The 21867-nt window shown below is 41.6% G+C and overlaps 1 protein-coding gene across 4 annotated transcripts in view; it reads left to right on the top strand.

The window, feature by feature from the left end:
• prkd1 (protein kinase D1) overlaps positions 1–21867 on the top strand; it is a 334526-nt gene that overhangs the window by 177638 nt on the left and 135021 nt on the right. The window contains exon 2 of one of the 4 annotated variants that reach the window (XM_043698045.2): positions 11721–11786. The exons of the other annotated variants lie outside the window; for them this stretch is intronic. The gene's annotated coding sequence lies outside the window, so the exon portion shown is untranslated. The remainder of the gene's footprint in view (positions 1–11720; positions 11787–21867) is intronic. 4 annotated transcript variants of the gene reach the window in all.

Raw genomic sequence — 21867 nt, 5'->3', positions numbered from 1 at the left:
AACAGACACAGTAACTGAGGTATTTGGATGTTTTCTCCTTGAGGCTGGAATCAGACTGATGAGTTAGTGGATTCTGGATTAGTGGTGCTGGAAGAGCACAGCAATTCAGGCAGCATCCGAGGACAGGCAAAATCGACGTTTCAGGCAAAAGCCCTTCATCAGGAATAAAGGCAGAGAGCCTGAAGCATGGAGAGATAAGCTAGAGGAGGGTGGGGGTGGGGAGAGAGTAGCATAGAGTACAATAGGTCAGTGGGGAAGGAGATGAAGGTGATAGGTTAGGGAAGAGAGGGTGGAGTGGATAGGTGGAAAAGGAGCTGGGCAGGTCGGACAAGTCCGGACAAGTCGAGTTGGTAGAGGTTAGAAACTAGGATGAGGTGGGGGAAGGGGAAATGAGGAAACTGTTGAAATCCACATTGATGCCCTGGGGTTGAAGTGTTCCGAGGCGGAAGATGAGGCGTTCTTCCTCCAGGCGTCTGGTGGTGACGGAGTGGCGGTGGAGGAGGCCCAGCACCTCCATATCCTCGGCAGAGTGGGAAGGGGAGTTGAAATGTTGAGCCACTGGGCGATTTGGTTGATTGATGCGGGTGTCTCTGAGATGTTCCCTAAAGCGCTCTGCTAGGAGGCGCCCAGTCTCCCCAATGTAGAGGAGACCGCATCGGGAGCAACGGATACAATAGATGATATTAGTGGATGTGCAGGTAAAACTTTGATGGATGTGGAAGGCTCCTTTAGGGCCTTGGATGGAGGTGAGGGAGGAGGTGTGGGCACAGGTTTTACAGTTCCTGCAGTGGCAGGGGAAAGTGCCAGGATGGGAGGGTGGGTCGTAGGGGGGCGTGGACCTGACCAGGTAGTCACGGAGGGAACGGTCTTTGCGGAAGGCGGAGAGGGGTGGGGAGGGAAATATATCCCTGGTACTGTGGTCTGTTTGGAAGTGGCAGAAATGTCGGCGGATGATTTGGTTTATGCGAAGGTTGGTAGGGTGGAAGGTGAGCACCAGGGGCGTTCTGTCCTTGTTGCGGTTGGAGGGGTTGGGTCTGAGGGCAGAGGTGCAGGATGTGGATGAGATGCGTTGGAGGGCATCTTTAACCACGTGGGAAGGGAAATTGCGGTCTCTAAAGAAGGAGGCCATCTGGTGTGTTCTATGGTGGAACCGCTCCTCCTGGGAGCAGATACGGCGGAGGCGGAGGAATTGGGAATACGGGATGGCATTTTTGCAAGAGGTAGGGTGGGAAGAGGTGTAATCCAGGTAGCTGTGGGAGTCGGTGGGTTTGTAGAAAATGTCAGTGTCAAGTCGGTCGTCACTGATGGAGATGGAGAGGTCCAGGAAGGGGAGGGAGGTGTCAGAGATGGTCCAGGTAAATTTAAGGTCAGGGTGGAATGTGTTGGTGAAGTTGATGAATTGCTCAACCTCCTCGCACTCAGCTGAAAATTTCATTGAGACCTCCACAGACAAATAGAAGGACAAATCTAATAGGGCCCATGCAACCAGTGAAGTGTTACAGTATGTGCTGTAGGCATTCATGTGTATAAGTTTAAAGGTCTAGAGAAAGCAATAGAAGCCAGCTTGAGTCTCCAGGATTGTTGTCAGATGCTGTGTGCTCTATCACATCATAATTGGGAATTGTTTGCTGTGACTGGAATCTGAAGGAGATGACCTCAAAGGGAAGGAAACACCTGCAGCCCTACAAAAGGGGAAAGTACGCAGGAAGGAGAGGAAGTTGGATGGGACTTTGAGTAGCCAGCTGCGAAAGCAAGGGCGAAAGCACTGATAGTGAAAAGCTTCCAAAAAATAAAGTTTGAGTCACCAAATTAAAGTTACTTCACACGTGCCAGTTTTTCTCCCACAGTCCAAGATTTCCGCCAGCCTCCTTTGTCAGGGAGAAAAACCTTTCCGTTTTCCCTTCCATCAAACTTTAGCATGGCAGAGCTAGATATATTCTTGACAAACAAGAGAGTAAAAGGGTGTCGAGGAGTAGGCTATAAAGTTGAGATAAAGTCACAATCAAATCAGTCACGATCTCATCAACTGCTGGAATAGGCTTGAGGGGCGGAATGGCCTGCTCCCTTCATAATTCATGTGTTTGTTTTTGTGTGTGAAAATATGTACAACAGTGAACTGACAACTCTAAATAATCAAGCCCTGATTATTTTAAACAATGTCCACCAGGGTATGCTCAAATTACATTCTCCTATACTATAAACTTTTCCAAGCACAGTCCTGTTTGTCTGTTTCACTGTGAGCACTAGCATCAACTGGATAAAATATTCCTCACTTAGGCTTGTCTCACAATGATTTATTCTTCTATATTAGGAATGGATCTGGTCTTTTAGGGAACTGCGTCTCATGGGAAAAAAGAAAATGAAGTTGACTATTGTTAGAAATCACAATCTTGTGTCTAACTTTTATTTCTTTTAAAGTGTCTCGAAGTAAATATCTATTGGCTTGTACAACCTGCAGCATCGCCTTTGGTAGAATATTTGTTGAAACCCTGGATGAATGGTAAAAACTACCAATTTTGGCTGTTTCTCTGAGAGTTCAGCTAGTTTTCTGTCGTGAATCAGGAAAATCCCAATGGAAATTCCAGGTGGTTAGTTTGCTAATGTTTTGACATGTGATCAGTTGTTAATTAAACAAAATGCAGAAAGCAAGTGTGGCTTTAAAATTAAGTTACAGTGCTCAGAAAAACGGATTAATTTGAAAAATGCAAAGTTAAAAGCAACAGTGAATCTAAAATTAATTGCTGTGACTATCAAACTTAAATATCACTCAGACAATTATTTGTCATTAGATTGTAAAGTCTGTCATTGAAATCATTTGCAAACCACATTGTACAGGACAGGTGAGGAACTATTTGTTCACATGCATGGAATAGTTTGTACTCAGAAGCTGGAGTAAAGCCAGAACTTGAAACAAAGACTGGAACTAAGGAAACAAGACACTATACACAAATGTGCCATATATAGCAAAGCATTGCAACCAAAACCTACCATGTATAAACATGATTTGTGGTTGTAATTGTAATTGTACATTTTTTAGTAGTTGTTGGTTATCAGGCTAGCAAGTAGCGACTGTAACAATGGGTTATTTATCATGCCACATTAAAGATGACACCTATTGTAATAACTAGGGAACACATTTTGGAGATTTGAGATCATTTTAGCCCCCAAGCTTCAAGTTTCCTTTCAGCATGGTTTAGATTATTTCAAATCTCATTTGCTCCGACAAATGAACACTGTATTAGATCTGTCTCCTTTCTGAGAAAATTGGCCAATTTCACTTTGGCCGGTTGGTATGACAGTCACAAGAAGAGCTGAGCACAGAGCATTGATTTGATGCGGGGGCACTGGTGTCTATTTCCGTGTCAAAATTTTGATAACCATAAGGAAAATTAGAGGGGAATTAGAAAAAAAAATCTTACAATTCAGAATTTGCTGACACAAGCTGTTACTGAAGGAGCTGTGTTATATTGTTTTGAAGGAAAGTTAGAAAGAATTGAAAATTAAGTATGTGATAGGTTTTTAGAAGCACAAAGGAGATTGAGAGTAAACCTTGCTCTGACGTACGGATACTATATAGCTGTACAAATATTAATTCTTTAAATTACTTTGAGTTATATATCCAAAGAACTAATTCATTTTGACCCTAGCAATGGAGTTAAACGTCTTGGTCACTGTCCAGCTTGCAACATGAGGGAAAGACAGTTTTTGTTCACAGTTAACATTTCTATTCAAGGTTGTCAGAGTTTTATTAACTCAAGTGATTATGGTGAGACTGTTACAATCTAATAGATACATGGGAACATCACCTGCAAGTTCTGCTCCAAGCCACTCACCATCCTGATTTTAGATATGTTGCCAATCCTTCACTGTCGCTGAGTCAAAGTCCAGTCCTTCCTGAACAGCGTTGTGGGTCTACAGTCAGCACATAGAGTAATTGCTGTGAAGAAGCGTAGTGGTGAGCTGCCCTCTTAAACTGCTGCAGCTCATATAGTGAAGGAACACGCTTAATGCTGGAAGGGAGTACCAGGACTTTGACTCAGTGATGGTGAAAGTGCCAGAATACACTTCCAAATTGGGTTGATGAGTGGCTCTGGATGGTGGAGGAAAACTTGCCAGTGATAGTGTTCCCATGTATCTGCTATTCTTGTCTTTCCGGATGGTCATGGTCATAGATTTGGAATGTGTGATTGGACAAGACTTAGTGAGTTACTGCGGTGCTCCTTGTAAAAGTATGCACTGTGCATCAGTGCTGAAGGGAGTGAATTTTGATACTGGTGGACAGGTTGCCAATTAAATGGGCTGCTTTGTCCTGGATGGTATTGAAGTTCTTAAGTGGTATTTGAGCTGCACTCATTCAAGCGGGGAGCATTGAATCACAGTCTTGACTTGTGTGTTGCAGATGGTAGCCAGGTATTGGGAAGACAGGAGATGAGTTACTTGCTGTAAAATTCTTAGCCTCTGACCTACTCCTGTAGCCAATGACTTGGAGTAAGTTTCTTATCTATTCAGGTTCTGGACAAAGGTAACCATTAAGGTATTGAAAGTGGATGATTCATTGAATGTACTGTCATAGAGAGTGTGAAATGGACTGGTAAGCTAGAAGAGATACCTGTTAGGAAGGAAGATGTGTTGGACATTTTGAACAATTTGAGGATAGACAAGTCCCCCGGGCCTGACGGGATATATCCTAGGATTATGTGGGAAGCAAGAGAGGAAATTGCAGTACCGTTGGCAATGATCTTCTCGTCTTCACTGGCAACGGGGGTGGTACCAGGGGACTGGAGAGTAGCGAATGTTGTGCCCCTGTTCAAAAAAGGGAATAGGGATAACCCCGGGAATTACAGGCCTGTTAGTCTTACTTCTGTGGTAGGCAAAGTAATGGAAAGGGTACTGAGGGATAGGATTTATGAATATCTGGAAAGACACTGCTTGATTAGGGACAGCCAGCACGGATTTGTGAAGGGTAGGTCTTGCCTTACAAGTCTTATTGAATTCTTCGAGGAGGTGACCAAGCATGTGGATGAGGGAAGAGCAGTGGATGTAGTGTACATGGATTTTAGTAAGGCATTTGATAAGGTTCCCCATGGTAGGCTTATGCGGAAAGTCAGGAGGCATGGGATAGAGGGAAATTTGGCCAATTGGATAGAAAACTGGCTAACCGGTCGAAGGCAGAGAGTGGTGGTAGATGGTAAATATTCAGCCTGGAGCCCAGTTACAAGTGGAGTTCCGCAGGGATCAGTTCTGGGTCCTCTGCTGTTTGTAATTTTTATTAATGACTTAGATGAGGGAGTCGAAGGGTGGGTCAGTAAATTTGCAGATGATACGAAGATAGGTGGAGTTGTGGACAGTGAGGAGGGCTGTTGTCGGCTGCAGAGGGACTTAGATATGATGCAGAGCTGGGCTGAGGAGTGGCAGATGGAGTTCAACCCTGCCAAGTGTGAGGTTGTCCATTTTGGAAGAACAAATAAGAATGCGGAATACAGGGTTAATGGTAGGGTTCTTAGTCAGGTGGAGGAACAGAGGGATCTTGGGATCTATGTACATAGATCTTTGAAGGTTGCCACTCAGGTGGATAGAGTTTGTAAGAAGGCCTATGGAGTATTATCGTTCATTAGCAGAGGGATTGAATTCAAGAGTCGTGAAGTGATGTTGCAGCTGTACAGGACTTTGGTTAGGCCACAGTTGGAGTACTGTGTGCAGTTCTGGTCGCCTCACTTTAGGAAAGATGTGGAAGTTTTGGAGAGGGTGCAGAGAAGATTTACCAGGATGTTGCCTGGAATGGAGAGGAAGTCGTACGAGGATAGGTTGAGAGTTCTCGGCCTTTTCTCGTTGGAACGGCGAAGGATGAGGGGTGACTTGATAGAGGTTTATAAGATGATCAGAGGAATAGATAGAGTAGACAGTCAGAAACTTTTTCCCCGGATACAACAGAGTGTTACAAGGGGACATAAATTTAAGGTGAAGGGTGGAAGGTATAGGGGAGATGTCAGGGGTGGGTTCTTTACCCAGAGAGTGGTGGGGGCATGGAATGCGCTGCCCATGGGAGTGGTAGAGTCGGAATCATTGGCGACCTTTAAGCGGCATTTGGATAGGTACATGGATGGGTACTTAATCTAGGTTAGAAGTTCGGCACAACATCGTGGGCCGAAGGGCTTGTTCTGTGCTGTATTGTTCTATGTTCTATGTTCTATGTTCTATGTCAAGAGGCAATGGTTAGATTCCCTATTGTTAGTGCTCATCATTGTCTACTGCTTGTGTGGTTTAAATGTTATTTGTCACTTATCAGCCTAAGCCTAGATTTTATCCAATCTTGCTGCATTTGGACATGGACTGCTTCAGTATCTGAGGAGTCATGAATGGTACTGAATGTCATGACATCATTAGCAAATATCCCCAATTCTTGCCTTATGATATCAGAGTCTTGATGAAGATGGTTGGGTCTAGAACATTACCCGAAGGACTGTTTACAGTGATGCCCTTGGACCGAAAGGACTGACCTCCCATAATTGTAACCATTTTTCTTTGTGCTCAGAATGACTCAAACCACAAGAAAGTTTTGCTCAGATTCCCTATTGCCTCCAGTTTTATTAGGAAACCTTGATCTAAAACATGGTCACATATTTACTTTAAGGACAATCACTCTCGCTTTATCTCTGGAGTTTTGGTCTTTTTTCCATGTTTGGACCAAGGCTGTAATTAAGTTAGGAGTTTAAAAAACTACTACGGTAATTATCAGGGAGGATTTTAATCCACATGTCGATTGGTCGAACCAGCTCGGTCAGGGTAGCTTTGAGCAGGAGGTTGTAGAGTGTATCCATGATGGTTTTCTCGAACAGTATGTAATGGAAGCGATGAGGGAGCAAGCTATCCTAATTCTGGTCCTGTGTAATGAGCAGGAATAATTAATTACCTCATAGTTAGGAATTTTCTTGGAAGGAGGCAATCACAATATGGTTGAATTTAGGACACAAATGGAGAATGTGAAGATAAGATCCAATACCAGAATCCTGTGCTTAAACAAGGGAGACTACAATAGAATGAGGGATGACTTAGCTAAAGTAAAATGGAAACAAAGATTTTATGGTGGGACAGTTGACGAGCAGTAGAGGACTTTCAAAGCAATTTTTCAAAGTGCTCAGCAAAAGTATATTCCAGTGAAAAGGAAGGACTGTAAGAAAAGGGGTCATCTCTCATGGATGTCTAAGGAAATAAGGCAGGCTATTAAATTGAAAGAGAAGGCATTCAAAGTGGCCAAAAACAGCATCAAACTAGAAAACTGGGAAAACTTCAAAAGGTCAACAGAAAGCCACAAAAAGAGCTATGAAGAAACATAAGACAAAACATGAGAAAAAACTAGCATAGAACATAAAGACATAGCAAAAGTTTCTATAAATATACAAAATGAAAATGAGTGGCTAAAGTAAACGTTGGTCCTTTAGAGGATGAGAAGGGGCATAAAGTAATGAGATATGATGGAATGGCCAAGGCATTGAACTGGCATTTTGTATCAGTCTTCACAGTGGAGCACACAAATAACATGCCATGAATAACATGCCAAAGATTCAAAGGTAGGTGAGGACCTGGAAACAATCATTATTATGGAAGAGATAGTGTTGGGCCAGCTATTGGAGCTAAGGAAAGATGATTCTCCTGGCCCTGATGGAATGCATCCCAGGGTGTTAAAAGAGATAGCGGACGAAATAGCAAGTGCACTGGTGGTAATTTTTCAAAAATCACTGGACTCTGGGACAGTCCCAGCAGATTGGAAAACAGCAAATGTGATGCCACTGTTTAAAAAGGGAGGTAAACAAAGATGGGGAATTATAGACTGGTTAGCTTAACCTCTGTAGTGGGGAAGATGCTCGAGTCTATTATCAAGGAAGAAATAGCAGGGCAATAAATAGAATTTGTCCCATTTGGCAGACGCAGCATGGGTTCATGAAGGGCAAGTCATGCTTAACAAATCTTTTGGAATTCATTGAATACATTACAAGCAAGGTGGACAATGGGGACCCAGTGGATGTGGTGTACTTAGATTTCCAAAAGGCTTTTGACAAGTTGCCACACAAGAGGCTGCAGCATAACATTAAGATGCAGGGCATTATGGTAAAGTATTAGCATGGTTGAGGATTGGTTAACTAACAGGAAGCAAAGAGTGGGGATAAATGAGTGCTAGCTGGCACTGACTAGTTGTGTGCCTCAGGGATCGGTGTTGAGACCGCAATTATTTACAATTTATAGAGATGATTTGGAGTTGGGGACCATGTGTAGGGTGTCAAAGTTTGCAGATGACACTAAGATGAGTGGCAGAGCAAAGTGTGCAGAGGTCTATGACTGAAACTTTGCAGAAGGAAATAGATACATTGAGTGACTGGGCAAAAGTCTGGCAGATGGAATACAATGTTAATAAATAAGAAGTTCTCCATTTTGGTAGGAATAAGAGTAAAAAGGATTATTACATGAATGGTAAAAAGTTGCAGCATGCTGCTTTGGAGAGAGAACCTGGGTGTCCTTGTGTGTGAATCACAGAAGGTTGATCTGAAGGTACAACAAATAATTAGGAAGGCAAATGGAATTTTGTCCTTCATTGCTAAAGGTTATGTTGCAGCTGTACAAGGTGCTGGTGAGGCCACACATAGAGGACTCTGTACGGTTTTGGTCTCCTTACTTGAGAATGGGTGTACTGGCGCCGGAGGGGGTGCAGATGAGGTTCACTAAGTTGATTCCGGAGTTGACGGGGTTGCCTTATGAGGAGAAGCTGAATAGACTGGGATTATATTCATTGGAATTTAGAAGAATGAGAGGTGGATCTTATAGAAACATATAAAATGATGAAGGGAATCGATAAGATAGATGTAGAGAGGATGTTTCCACTGGCGGGTGAAGCTCGGACAAGAGGGCATAGCCTCAACATTAGAGGAAGCAGGTTTAGGACTGAGTTGAGAAGGAACTTCTTCACCCAGAAAGTTGTTAATCTATATAATTGATGCTACTTCAGTAAATATTTTAAAGTTAAGGTACTTTCTTTTGAACAATGAAGGAATTAAGGGTTACAGTGAGAGGGGGGTAAGTGGATCTGAGTCCACAAAAAGATCAGCCATGATCTTATTGAATGACAGAGCAGGCTCGAAGGGCCAGAGGGCCTACTCCTGCTCCTAGTTCTTATATTCTTGAGTGGCTCTGGCTGAGCCTAAACTGAGTGTCAGTGAGCAGGTAATTTCTTTACACTTCCATTTGGTAACAGTGTTAATGGCCCCTTTCATCATTTTGTTGATGACCGAGAGTACACTGATAGGACAATAATTAGAATCTCTGCAGTACGGAAGTAGGCCATTTGACCCAACAAGTTCACCCCCCCCCCAAAGAGTATCCTACCCACACCACTCCCCTACATTTACCCCTGACTAATGCACCTAACCTATGCATCCCTGAACACTATGGGCAATTTAGCATGGTCAACTCACGTAACCTGCACATCTTTGTTAAAAATCACACAACACCAGGTTACAGTCCAACAGGTTTAATTGGAAGCACACTAGCTTTCGGAGCGACGCTCCTTCATCAGGTGATTGTGGAGGGCTCGATCGTAACACAGAATTTATAGCAAAAATTTGCAGTGTGATGTAACTGAAATTATACATTGAAGAATTGATTGTTAAGCCTTTCATCTGTTAGAATACAGTGATACTTTCACTTCTTTCATGTGTAAATCACAAAACCCTTTTTTTTTAAAAGTTGCATTCTCGGGTTAGCTGTTAGCTGCAACTTTTAAAAAAAAAGGGTTTTGTGATTTACACATGAAAGAAGTGAAAGTATCACTGTATTCTAACAGATGAAAGGCTTAACAGACAATCAATTCTTCAATGTATAATTTCAGTTACATCACACTGCAAATTTTTGCTATAAATTCTGTGTTACGATCGAGCCCTCCACAATCACCTGATGAAGGAGCGTCGCTCCGAAAGCTAGTGTGCTTCCAATTAAACCTGTTGGACTATAACCTGGTGTTGTGTGATTTTTAACTTTGTACACCCCAGTCCAACACCGGCATCTCTGAATCATGCACATCTTTGGATTGTGGAAGAAAACCCACCCAGATACAGGGAGAATGTGCAAGTGCCACAATGATAGTCGCCCAAGGCGGGAATTGAATCCGGATCCCTGGTGCTATGAGGCAGCAGTGCTAATCACTGAGCCACCGTGCCACCCTAGATTGCATTTGCCTTGCTTTTTATGGACAGAGCATTCCTGGACAGCTTTCCACATTGTCAAGTAGACCTCAAGATGATAGTATGCTAATGGATTCCTAATTCAGAGTCACAAGCTAAAATTCCAGGTTCAAAGAATTGTGAGAATCCTACCATGGCAATTGATGAAATTTTAATTCAATAAAATCTGGAATTACAGCTAGATTAATAATAACTATTGCCAATTGTTGTAAAAACCCATCAGATTCACAAAAGTCCTTTAGGGAACAAAATCAGCTGTCCTTGTTTTGTTTGACCTATGTGTGACTCCAGACTCAGAGCAATGTGGTTGACTCTTAACTGTCCTCTGAAAGAACCGAGCAGGCTTCTTAGTTCAAGCTTCTCAACATCATCGTGAAATCTGCTCCAACCTTTCTCAGTGTTAGCTCTTCCATGCAATTTAATGTTGTTCTCTTACTTAAAGTTGTGTTTTTCATTGCAAAGTCTAAAAGATTAATATAAATTGTGAATAACAATGATCATGCACTGATTCCTGTAGGTTTTCATTCATTATCTTTTGCCACTCAGAACAACCAGCTTTGACCTCTGCTGTCTGCTTTCTGTTTTGCAGCCAGCTAGATATCTATTCTGATGCTTATTCTCCAATTTTGACTGACCTTATTCACTAGTCTATTCTATGGCACCTATTGAAGACTTTTTGGAAATCATAATAAATTGCATCTATCCATGTCTATTCTCTCTATGACCTCATTATAGAGCACAGAAGGAGGCTTGTGCTGGTTCTTAGAAATGGTGATCCAATTAATGCCACTCCCTGCTTTTATCCCCACAGGCTTGCACTTTTCTCCCTGTTGAATTTAAATGTATGTCACTTCTAAAATCAGCTACTGCATCTGCAACTACCATTCTTTCAGGCAAAGCAACCAAAATCATAACTAATTGCATAAATTAAAAGCTGCAACTCCTGCTGTCTCTTGGAATGACATCAGAAATAGTTGCGTATACACACTCAACCAACATTGGAGCAGCAGTTTGGATCTATTAAAGGCAATGGCAGTCTCGTACTGCAAAGTAAGCAATTCCTAGCGGAATTTGAATGTCAAAATTCTTTCTCGTCTGTGTGTTGCCAGTAATGGGATCACACTGTCACATTTCATTGTAGCTCACAGGAAATCATAATTTGCTGGCAACATTTTATTCCAGATCCGAATCGATGATGGAACTGCAATCTCAATGAGATTTTGCAAATGCTCCCTCCTTAGGCTAGTTACAGTGCATTAAGGCTTTGTGCAGGGAGTTCCTACATAGCCCAAATAGCTCAACTGGAACATAATGGGACCTTAATTGCAGGGTGCTTCATTTTGAGTCTCATTTGGTATTTTTTTATATAAAGTATTTTAGTCATGATTTTTCAACAAGAGGTATTCTTGAATCAAGTATTACAGTCAGTTCTCTGCATTGGAAATTGAAAATCTCATTAATTGCAATTTTCTGATTATTTCTCTTCATCAGCTGCATGTTTTACAGAGGATACAGTTGATAAATGATAGTTGGACCAGGTACAGGAACCTACAATTGGTAAGGACTATATAGACCTAAAAATTGCAATTTGAAATTTATTGTTAGTCATTGTCAAGGTAACTTGTTTAATGCTGTCAGCTTTGACACTGAGATTGCATCTGAGCATGTGCAATATGCGTTTGTTCTAGAGTGACACAAGAAAATACAATTTAGCTTATATTCTCTTAAACCTGCCCTCTGGTAACTGACTGTTGCTAGTTGGAACAGCTATTCCCAATTAATTTTATCAAAACTTTTCAAATTATTTGATCTTTGCTATTAAATATCTCCTTAGCCATCGCTGTTCTATGAATAATATTTCCAGCTTCTCAAATCATTACATATAATTGAATTTGAATTTTCTCACCCCAGGCACCATTTGATCAATAATACCCTGCTTTTTTTTCAATATATTCATGGGAAATAGGCATTATTGGTTAGGCCAGCAACTATTTCCCATGGCTAATTGCCCATAAGAAGGTAGTGGTGAACTGCCTTTATGAACCATTGTGCTGTATGTGGTTCATGTACACTCACAGAGATTTTTTCTAGTGACACCGATGGCATTACAATTCTAAATCAGGATAGTGTGTGACTTGGAGGAGAACTTGCAGGTTCCCGTGTGTCACCTGCTGTTGTCCTCATGGCTGATAGAGGGAGTAGGTTTTAGAAAGAGATGTCAGAGCTGCTGAGTTGCTGCAGTGCATCTTCTGAATGATATGCACTGCTGCCACTGGGTGTTCTTGGTGAAGGGAATGATTGTTGATAGTGGTGAATGTGGCGCCAGTCAAACAGACTGTTTTATCCTGGATGGTGTCAAGCTTCCTAAGCATCCTTAGATCTGCACTTATCCAGACAAGTGGAGGCTAATTCATCATAGTCTTGACTTTGGCCTCGCAGATAGTGGATAGGCTTAGGTGAGTTACTTGCCACAGAATTCCTAGCCTCTGACCTCCTCTTGTAGCCACAGTAATTAGGACATCTTTGTGGTAAGACATTACTGGGCAATTTTCAACATTGTCAGGCAGATCCCAGCATTGTAACTGTCCTAGAACATCTTGGCTAGGTTTACAGCCAGTTCTGGAGCAGATATCTTCGGTACTCCTACCAGAATGTTATCTGGGCCCACAGCCTTTGCAATCTCCTATGCATCAACCATTTATTGATATAAAAAGGGGTGAGCTGCTGCACCTTGTTCAAGGCCTTGACATTTTTCCCATGATGCCCAGAATTTAAAGCAGAACTCCCGTTGGAATATTTTGGAAAGGATCTGCAGTGATTTCCTTCCTTTTGTCATCTCTCACTCTATTTATAAAATAAATGCTTTGTATTTTTTTTTCCATTTTATGAGTTTGTCATACCAGATTTAGAGTCCACAGTGCATAAACCACAGATGTTCTTGCATTTAACATTTTACAAATTACTTTATGTTGCCATTCCTCATGTTTCCCTACCAAAATGGATCATTGCACACTCTTCTGTGTAAGTTGTAATTATATGGTAAGTGTATATCCAGTACACCAGCCTGTGTCCTCATCAGACCATAACTGTTCTCCTCACTGTTTACTTTATATCAAACATTTGTGATATTTACAAACTTTGAAATTGTGCCTCCTGTTCTCATTGTCCAGGTCACTAATATAGCAGAAGCTTCTCTTGCAGGAAGTTGTGTGATGCAGTGTGATACTTAGACAGAAGCTTTGGACTCAAGTCCTATTCTGGAATTGATATTCAATGGAGGAATTTGCATATTGTAGCCAAATATATTGTACATAAATTTGTAACATCCGTCAGTGACAAGGGGTGAAAGTGTGAGGGATTCCTGGTAAACCATCTAATGGAAAGAAATAGATGTCTTTTTAAAAGTGATTTGATTGTGTATGGGTTTACATCATTGTCCATGAGGAGTAGGTGATGGCCTTGCGGTATTATCGTTAGACTATTAATCCAGAGATGCAGGTAATATTCTGAGGACCTCGATCAAATCGGACAACAGCAGATGGTAGAATTTGAATTCAATTTTTAAAAAAATTCTGGAATTTTGATTGTCATGACTGTTGATTGTCATGAAAAACACCCAAATGGTTCATTAAAGGGAATTCAGATCCACAGCTGTGTGGTCAAACATGAGCTGTCCTCTGAGTGACTGGGGAGGGCAATAACTGCTAGTTTAACCAGTAACACCCACAGCCTGTGAATGGAAGCGAATTGAACATAGTAGCTTACTAGGCCATTTCAGAGGATACTTCAGAGTCAACATTTAGGCTAGATCAAGTAAGGATGGTAGATTTACTTATGTAAAGGAGATCATTGAATCATAATTTTGTTTATTACACTTGATAATAGTTTAATGCTGATCTTAGAATTCAATCAGTTACTATTACTACACCACAATTTCCTCTTTTATCATCAAGATTCACAGCTCCAGCTCACAACCTAATATTAAAATGCCTGTAGCCACAGAAACTCAGTCTCCTTTGGTGGAGGTGGGAGCAGGATAGCTCAGTTGGCTGGATGGCAGGTGTCAGGTCAGTGCCAACAGCACAGAGTTTGACCCCCCCCCCACCCCACCCACCGCACCCACACCCACCCCACCCCTTCTGCGTGATATGGAGATGGGACCCACCTCCTCGCCCTACTTGTAATGGAGGTCATGGCATTGTCAATTCATTGACACTAGCAATTGACGTCTGTGGTAGGATTTTCACCAGTGCATAGCCATTTTGAAGAACCTACACCTGGATTCTCAAGCACCCTGAGAGATCTGCACTGTGCTCCTGGTTCCTGGACAGAGAACACAACTGGAAAGATGCCACCGTGACTTGTGCTGAACAGATGAAAAAATATGGGTTGCATTTTCCTGCTTTCAGTTGAAATGTTTTGTCCAGTGAGCTTAACGATGCCCGGATCACAATGGCTTGGATTGATTTTTCTCACGCAGTCTTCAGTTCATCATCTCATTAATTCTCAAACTGGGCTCAACTTGTGGAATTGCACAATTGAATAGGCAGGGTTTCTCACTACTGCCTGGACCTGCCAGCATTCGCGCTGATGGTGCCATATTTAAAGCTCAGCTGTACGTACTTCAGATGCTGCAAACCAGGAACTGAAGTTGCATCAGGGTGAGAGATGAGAAGCCTGTTCACACATGCCAAGGATGAAAGAACTTGCAATCATCAAGCAGTGCTCTCCTCCCACCTACAACCGGTTGCAAATAGCCTCAGATATCAGGGATCCTTGAGGACTCCATTCAGGACTCTGGCCGTGCTGATGTCCATGTGAGATCGGTGAGCAAGGTCCAAAAGATAATACAGGTTTATTAAAACATCCCCTGAGCCCTCACATCTATCCCAATGAAGCCTTGTGTTATACCCTCAAACAACCTAGCATAGAGTCTCCCCAAGTAGGTCACTGTCACATCTGCATAAGGAACTGTGTGTTTGTGACATTATCCATTTGCAAAACTAAAGTTTTATTACTACGCCGAGAGTAGAATTCTGCCAATAAATATTAACTCCACCCCCTCCCACGGAAAAGTCTCCTTTCACATCGCAGCCCATGACCTTACACACTGACTTCTTGATGTGGAAATCTGGTAGCTGCAATACGTTATCTTCCAGTGCTAGCTTCGGAATGTATTGTGATATGAAACTTCAGGTTTTACTTTAAAGTCCCTTGTTTTCATGGCAATGGCTTTTCTAACACAACAAGGAGGTAATTAGTGTCCATAATGCAATGATCATGATTAAGACCATAATTTTCAATGTGTTTTCTTGGACAATGAATGATCTGTTGATGAAGTGCAGTTTGAAGACAGATGATTAACTTTACTGGGGGCGTGAATACTGCAGCTGCAGCAAGAGAAAAAAGTATCTTATTCTACTCACCTTGCATGTAGTGTCAGCCATTTTGTGTAGTTATTACACAGTTGACTTTTGATCCGATATAACAAGGTTCCAACTTCGTGTTCTGAATGATCTTCAGGATCCATCTGTGACCTGACTGCTTCCCCCATCCTTAATGTGTTTTTGTTTCTGTCTCTGTGGCACCTATGACCTTTCGGACTCTCCCTGTTTATATTGAGCTCCTTTAGAACTGACATTAACTGCTCACTTTACTCCCAGATCTCTGAAAACTACAATGCTTTTCATGGCCCTACGGCCTCCCCATCAGCCCTGCCTGAAAATGGCTCAATTCTGCCACCAGCCCTCTGAACTGATGTTTCCACAGCACCTTCCACCCTCTGAACTGATGTTTCCACAACACCTTCCCTGAAGTACCTGTCATCCCTTTGGATGCTTTTGCCCCACAACAATTTACCGTGGCCCAGTACCCGGACTACATTGTCCCAGATCCCTAGGCTCTGGCAGGAACCAGCACCTGCCTGATCACAGCCAGTCCCTTGACTAGAATGGGAGCACCTTGTTCAACAGTGGCAGCAGCGTCTGACTGACCATAGTGTCCTCTCATCCCATTGCCGGCTGCTCCCTTTGACTTTCACACATGCAATTTGCTTGCAGCAGTGAGTTTGCTATGTAAACTGCTGACACAACCTGGAGGTGTGGCATTGATGTAGCACAATGGTCCACAGTGATGTGTCCACCCCTTTCACTGTATAGTATTCCCTATTGCAACAGGCTTCCCTCAGCAAAAGAGGTTGGCAGCATGTAACTGAAGTAAAAACAATGACTGCAGATGCTGGAAACCAGATTCTGGATTAGTGGTGCTGGAAAAGCACAGTAGTTCAGACAGCACTGCTCTTCAGATGCTGTCTGAACTGCTGTGCTTTTCCAGCACCACTAATCCAGAAGCATGTAACTGAACCCTGAACAGCCAAAGAACTACAAGGCAATGTGACACACACAGAGGCTGGCAGTTTGTAAGTCAGTGCTGAAAGTCAATGATTGTTGCTAAGAAAGCAATGTGAAGTAGGCAGCTGCCAACAGCCTCCAGGTAAAGGCATAGTGAGTGGTAAGAACACAAACTAAGAGTCTGTGCAAATGCATGAGATGTGCTTGTGCCTACATGCAAACTGTGGAGGAGCCGGTGTTGGACTGGTGTGGACAAAATTAAAAATCACACGTCAGGATGAAGGAACAGTGCTCCGAAAGATAGTGCTTCCAAATAAACCTGTTGGACTATAACCTGGTGTTGTGTGATTTTTAACTAACTACGTGCAAAGTGACCTGGAACAAGTATGAAAGTTGTAGGTTTCCAGGGGTCCAAAGTAAATTGTTGAAGGGCTGAAGTGGTTTACATGTCAGTCCAAGCGCAGGCATGGTGATATCCTGAGGGTGGTGAGTTGCTGATGCCAACTTGCATGGTTTAAGAGTCAAGGAGGGTGGTGACAATGAGGGGTGCAGGAATGCTGTTGTGAAGACACTGTTGGAAGATGGTCAGATTAATCAATCAGTGAGGTGAAGTTGTCAGGTACACACTCGGAGTTAAAACTAAGGAAATTGTGCCACCTAGTTTCTAAGAGAAGGAGAGGAGAATAGTATGTTGCATGTAAATAAGGTGGTTTGAGATATCAGTGAGGTATAAGTGCATGGTAATAAGATGGCTTCACTCAATGGTGAGATTCTGAAGTCACCATTTAAGTCTCAACAGGAAAATCAATAACCATTTTCTCAAATCAAATTTCTGTTTTTATCATTCTCACTGTTAGCTTTCCTAACTTCCTCACCATTGCGCACACCCTGTGTAACAATTTAAGAATTTGTATTAATTTGTAATTACAATTTTATATCTCCCTCTTCCACTATAACTTTTGACATGGGTTTACTGTTATGATCCCAGCTGAAGGCACTAGGGGTCAAAACCCAGAAAAACATCTGGCTTGATAGTTCATATTTCTAAGTTTTTACTTATTGTGATTGTCAGTCATTGAAACATAGTCACACAAGAGTTTTTTTTAACAACAGAACAGAGGTTTATTACACAAAAAAGGAATAAATAAAAATAATGTTGTCTATATATAGAACACAGTTAGGAAGGTCTTAAAACACACAGTAAAAGAATGTTTCAACTTACTTCCTGACACTGTCTGTTGTAGAGACTTAAATCCAATGAAAAGACATCCCATCTCTCAGTTCCTGTACCTATTAGGTTTCTGCTAACCTGAACTCATTATCAATACTACTTGATTTTTATTCTACAAATAATTTTGAATGGAAATTAATTACGTGAGATTTACAATTCCCTTCAAAAAGATCTGAAGATGTCTACGTGCTGACTGCACTGATTGAACAAGATGGAGACATTATGTGAATTCTAGGCAATGTTCTTTTGTTTGCTCAATGCATCTTTGCTGTGTGAAGTATTAATCATTTATTTAAACCTGCAGTTTTGTTAGATACTTGCCATGGTGACATCTAGTGACAGAAATAGATACTACAAGAATGTATCCCTTAATAAAAGATAGGTGTGAATTGAATGTGCTGTCACATTTTAACATAAAATATAGCATTCCATAGTAGCTTCAGTTTGTTATTAGCAGCTCTGATAACACATTTAATTTGTTGAATCTGTTTCCATTGACAAACAATACTTATTTTGATTACATTTCTCAGATTGGAGCTTTAGAAATGATAACCAATTCTTGATAATAATATTGGAGAATGACGAATTCAGCACCTTGAATTGGAGGGTCCTGTGTCAGATTTACACACATCAGGGTTTACTGCAGTGACAAGAATTTTCAGCTTGATGTCAAACTCAGGGTAATTTTGGGGCTATTACATAACTCAATTGGTTAATATAATTGAATTATTTTGGGGAAAAATAATTGCTGCAATTATATTAAATACACGTCTGCAATTTAATCTGACATTTAAGAGTATCGTAGGGAAGCCTTGATTCATTGTTCTAGTTAGCAGCAATGATCTCTATTGGATCTGTACCTACATTATTTTATGGTGACTATTGAATTTGCTCAATCATTCATATGCAATATGAAGATCCTTTTGTGCTTTTCCAGTATATCTGATTTCCATGTACATCAACACATCTGTTTTCACTGGTACTGACTGTCTGCGTCAACAAACAGCTTACTCCATTTACACTAAACATACAAGATAAAAGTCTTTGTCAGTGCTGAGCATTTTCTTTGAGGTGTTACATTTTAACTGGCATACACACATAAACATTTGCTGTCTCCCCACGTCATTAAGCAGATTCAAAAGAAGGCAATATCAATCCAAAGAACTGAATAACGTGGAAAACATTTTGAATATGTTTTCTGCCTTTTATTTTCCATCACACACACAATGGTGACATTTTTTTGTCATGAAAATACTAAAAATATACACAACAGTCAGCTTGTATAACAGTCAGCCCTATCCAAATATCAATTCAAAATATTATAAAAAGATGTAACTTGTTAAAATTAACATTTGAGTAAAATAAAATGTCTCAGAGAATTTAAGGGGTAAAAGTAGACCTGGTATAGAAATGTGGTGTGAATAATTAAGCGAAGAGGCTGAAGGTAATGTTAAAGAGAACCAATTTTGAGAATGCTTTTGAAGGTGGCAAGTGGTATTAGTAAGCAGGAGTTTTCCAAGGTCAATGGCTGAAAATTACCTCCAAAGATGGAAAAGAGTGAGTCTTTAAAATTCATTCTTTTGTGGGATATTGGCAAAATGGCAAGGCTATCATTTGTTGCCCATCTCTATTTGCTCTTAAACTGAGTGGTTGCTTAGCCATTACCATAGGTCTGGAGTCACAGGTAGGCCAGACCAGTAAAAATGGCAGATTTCTTTCCCTGAGGAGTGCTAGTGAATTAGTTGGACTTGAATGATAATCAATGACAGAGTCATTGTCACCATCAATAAAGCTAGCTTTCAATTGCAATATTAATAAAATAAATATTCCACTGGTTGCTGGAGTGAGATTTGAACCTCACTCCCAAACTCCTGTCTGATTATTAGTCCAGTGATATGCATCATGCCACCATTTCTTGTAATGTGATTTGTGTCCCAGCATAGCCCTGTTCCTTCGGTAAAATAATGTATACTAGGTTTGAGTCGGGATCGTCAATTCAAGATCAGACAAGCTAAGGCTGCTCATTTTAATTAAGCTTGAATAGACAACTGAAATGATTGATGACATTGTGGTCAGAGGAACATAGATGTGAAGGCAAATCCATAAGCTGATAGCTTTGACTTTTCTCATATACTGAGCTGACTGAAATTTCAATTCATCCAGGACCTTCTGTGAGGCAAGCAAGCACAAAAATCAAAAGAGGAGGAGGGGACACTGGGTGTCATCCATGTACTTCATGCAACCTGGCAGGTATACTGAGGAGTAACATATAAATGACCAAAAGGAGGAGACCACTTGTGATCCTAAAGGCACAGAAGTAATTGAGATGTAATGATTGATTGCATTAGGACAGAAGAATATTGTTTTAAAAAATTCATTGCCACACTGTCTGGAATATTAATGAAGGGCAGTGGAAGAGAATGGAGTGGTCAACATTGTCAAAGGTTGCAGAGAGCTGAGCAGAGACTGCACAGCCACAGTCACCGAATTCATGGCCAAGTTGACCTCATGTATGAAGAAGGGAAGAAGTAAATGTGAAGGTCTTGAACCTGGAGTGTATGCATGGCCCCATGACCATAATAGGTTTCTATCATTGGAGCTGCAATTAGAGCAATTGTAGGACAGAATTGAAGAGTTATTGATGGCTTTCCTGAAGAAATAGATGATGATTATGGATTTGACAAATCACAGTAAAAGGCTGATGATACTTAAATGATAAAGGATCAAGAAGGAAAGTTGCAACATTTTCAGCTGGTCAGAGAGAATGGGGAAAACAATATAAAGCATACTATGGAAATTCTACTTTATGAGGATTCAGGTTGCATGGGAGGGGTTAGAGACAGCTTATGGTGGTAGAGTCCGGAGTTGCCCTTGTTGTCAGAAATATCTTGGAAAGATCCAGCCAAGGAAAGGAGACAATGTAGAGTTGATCAAATAAATCCTGGAGACAGGCTAGTGGTGCAAATATACATATTCACTTCTATGGCTGGGTAATAGATTCACCACAGATAGATGCATTCCCAGAAAAATTGTTAGAGCTTTTCTAGAATCTAGTGAACGTTCACAGTTATGCCATATCAGTAATGCAGTAGATTGGTTTTGATTTCAATATCCAAAGATGTGCTGGAGCAGAGGGATGTTTGTGATATTTTCTTTCATAGGAAATAAGAGATAATGGGGACTGCTGAATTGGTGGAATTTGATACCATCTTCCTCCCTCTCTGGGAGAAGGTTGTAGGGAATTAGGTGCTATATAGTGGTCTGGTAAGGTTCAGGATGGAGAACTCATCACCTTCTTTATTCCCCATAATTAGGGATGGAAAGGTCAAAGGTCAGCCTTCCTGCCCAGAGACCAAGTGAAGTCCTCAAGTTGTCACTTCATAGCTTAGACAGTTGAACTCAAATAGTCACTGTCAGGCAAACCTGAGGCTTGGTGAGAGTGTTCCCTCTGGCAGCAAGGCTTTTTACACATACACACCCCTTTCACACAATGTACGAGGGCCCAGTGATCCTGCTCTGCAGATCAGCAGCCTCAGGTTCTGGTGAAGACTCACTATCTGAAGTCTCCAGAGGTGCTGGCAGTGGCTGTTGCTCCTTGTGTTACTAGATGGGAGGGATGGCAGATTTTGCAGGAGGCACATCCTGCCCATAGTGGCCAGGACCTTAGCATCAGCCTTTGGACTGCCTGATTCCAATTTGATTCCCAGAAATGGCCATGGAGGGATCCCTCCTATATTCCAGCTGGTGGATGAGCAACGCCCTCCTAAATCCCCCACGCCCCCCCCCAACGATAACTACCCCACGCGCATCATAGCCATTAAATTCTGACTAGATTTCACCCATTTTTGTCAGGGTCATCACTTTAAGCATTCCCATATTTGACCTGTTGCTTCCCGTGGAGCTACTAAATCTCAACAACATTAAGCTAGATATTTTCCACCGGACCAAAAACAAGACTTCTGGCAGTCTATGTCCCATGCCTGGCAGTCAGATGACCTGACTTGATTTTCCTTGTCTTTGTAAGATTGTACAATTGTTTTTCCTTAGACCTTTGCCA

The sequence above is a fragment of the Chiloscyllium plagiosum genome, unplaced genomic scaffold (assembly GCF_037043375.1).
Source record: "Chiloscyllium plagiosum isolate Xiang-an unplaced genomic scaffold, Cpla_swu_hap1 HiC_scaffold_8, whole genome shotgun sequence".
In the NCBI taxonomy this organism is placed as follows: Eukaryota; Metazoa; Chordata; class Chondrichthyes; order Orectolobiformes; family Hemiscylliidae; genus Chiloscyllium; species Chiloscyllium plagiosum.
Note: the sequence above shows the minus strand (reverse complement) of the source record. Positions and strands in the feature narration are given on the sequence as shown.